The following is a 2,730-nucleotide window of genomic DNA, read 5'->3' as shown; positions in this document are numbered from 1 at the left end:
CATCTTAAAAGGTAGTCGGTGCTCTCAAAAATCTGTTTTTGTTTTTTTTCTTTCTTTCTTTTTTAAAATTTGTAATTAAATTCAAGTCAGGCAAATCAATCTCTCCCTTAAAAAAACAAAAACAAAAACAAAAACAAAAACCAGACCGTTGTAATTCAGAGATACTGATGTTATTTAAACAGCAAACTGATTAACTAAGAGAACACTGTTTATTTCAACTAGCATACTTAATGTGTGTTTAAATGAAAAATCTGACAGCCAAAAAGGACATGTGAAACTTGAGTTTGAAAATTCCTAACCACTGAAGAGATCACCTTCAAATCTGACTTTGTCTCACACTCTTCATTACCATAAGCTTCACATATCGAACTAGAAAGTGGTTTTTAAATGTAAGCTTTAATACATTTTTACTATTAAAATATGCCATATGTAATGTGGGATATGCAGCTTAGACACATTACACTTAGAACTGCCTAACCTTCTAAAATATTCTGATTTTTGAGTGCCTGATATTAAAGTGCTAGCACTGCATTAATGTAGCATTTTGAAGCTCATAGTGTTTGTGTTTATTACAAATTTATAAATTTCTAGAAGCGGGTCTGTACTCCTTTAGAAGTGTGAAGAAGTATTCTATATAGACTCCAATACTTTTGCTAGACCTTTGCTTTTTAAAGACAGACTGCAAAACCAAAAGAGGTGTGACGCATCTTTACAAGCCTGACAGGGATTTTGTTCAATATTTATGACTTTCAGATGTAAAAATGTTCTCTATCAGCTCCTGTTTTGCATTCTATTCAGCAAAAGTCATACCACAGGTCAGCTAAAAAAGACTATCACTTGTGCAAGATAAATGAGCAGCTACCATTATATAGGGAAGGCTTAGTACCATGGCAGTTTAAGTGGGTAAGGTATTTACTTTTATGGGAACAGACAAAGTTTTTTGAAAATGACTAATATGAAGTGATTTCATTTATTAGGCTTACTTTGCTTCATCTGTGTAATATTTCATTACAGTATTAGTAAGAAACTTTAGTATTGCATTCCAGAGTATAGCTTAGTCCATACATCAGATAATTTTGCTTTCTCTTACTAGTGGCCCTACTCCTCTAGGTTTCTGCACATATACCTCCAAAATTTCTGCATATTACTCTTTGATGAAAAACACAAAGCTTGCTGTTGTTCTAGCTGCCCTGCTGCAGGTTGGGAAGCACAGCACAGCTGGGGTGCTTGCCAGTAACAAAGGCCTGTGGGCACGTTACCTTTTTGCTAGGATGGTGCCAAGGCCGAGGGGGATCCATCTTCCATTGGAACAATCTTTCTTTAATGTCTTGTGCTGATCTGAATCCCTAGCAGCAAAATTACAGAAAGGCCCTTTCCTGAAGCGATACAAGGTTTATAAAGATGACTTCTAGCTAGAATGCTTATTGCACAGAAAGTATAAAGAAATGTTCTGCGGGTAAACAACACTTCATTTTGAGAACTCTTCTCCAAAAGGAAATTTCTGTCTGCCTATTTTGTTTGAAATTGCCTCTTCTATCTGTCCAGGACATAAACGTACGTAAGGTTTTGCACTGCTGGGTCAGCTTCTCTGACAGAAGTGCAAGATCAGTCCCATGCTTTCCAACAACGTGCTCAATAACATTAATGTCCAGACAAATAAGAACTTTAATAAAACAAAAAGTGGAAGTACCTTCAGGTCCAAAAGGAGGCAGGAGACGCCAGTCAGCCTAGGTTCTGCTCAGTGAATTTCAAAAAGATGATCTTTCTATTTGCTGTTAAAGGGCATTATTTCCCACAGGTTTCGGTGATTACTGAATACATTAATTATAGAGTACACTGGAGCCTCTAAAGAAATACATACTTAAATACTGGGCCTAAAAGCTAGGTCTGAGTGGATGCTACTGTCTCTTTTTGCCACACATGTATTATATATTATCTAATACCACTCCTAAAGATTTCAAATCCATTCCTAAGTCTTTTCAAATCACAGGTCAAGTGCCTGAAATGATTTTACAGTTTAACAGCCAGCCATAGGGAAATCAATGCAGCCTCTTTTCAGCTGGGAACATCTGTCATAAGTTTCTTTCTATCAGTGGACAGCTCCAGCATAGACATAATAACTTCATACAGTTAAAAGGAGAGAACAGTAGGGCTCAAAAAGCAATACTATGTTAAGAAAGATTATAAACATCCCAAGAAAACCCTGGTTAAGCAAATCCCTCTGTTAATTGAAAATGAAAATTCAGATTACTACCCCATCGTCACTCTGCTAATTTTTTTAACAAGATGAATCTTCTCCAGGTCTCAGCAGAAAATGAAGTATCTGTCATCTTTTTATTCACCACACATATTCTCACAAGGCATATTCAATCATTTATTTCAAGCCTTAATCATTTAAAGCTGTAAAATTGATTCAAAATAGAGGTCAGTGTATAGGTATATTCTGACTTCTATGGAATACTAATGCATTACGCTGCACAAAATTTTCCATTGTAGATTTTAACTGGACTTTGAGCGAAGGCTAAGCACAGCACTCCTGACTAACCTAGCTAATGCTAGGCTTCTACAGGTAAATCACAGCCACAAGGTACAGCTGAGGTTTAAACTGAGAAGCTTATAGAAAAGATCACTTCAGGAGGTTTATTTTCATAGCAGCCAGCATCAACGGCAGCTGTTGTGCAAAATCTAGCATGGCAGTATTAGCTTTGTATACTGAAACAGCCCTCAGCA

Source organism: Meleagris gallopavo, chromosome 10 (assembly GCF_000146605.3).
Source record: "Meleagris gallopavo isolate NT-WF06-2002-E0010 breed Aviagen turkey brand Nicholas breeding stock chromosome 10, Turkey_5.1, whole genome shotgun sequence".
NCBI classification, from domain to species: domain Eukaryota; kingdom Metazoa; phylum Chordata; class Aves; order Galliformes; family Phasianidae; genus Meleagris; species Meleagris gallopavo.
The sequence above is the reverse complement of the archived record's forward strand: the minus strand, read 5'-3'. Positions refer to the sequence as shown.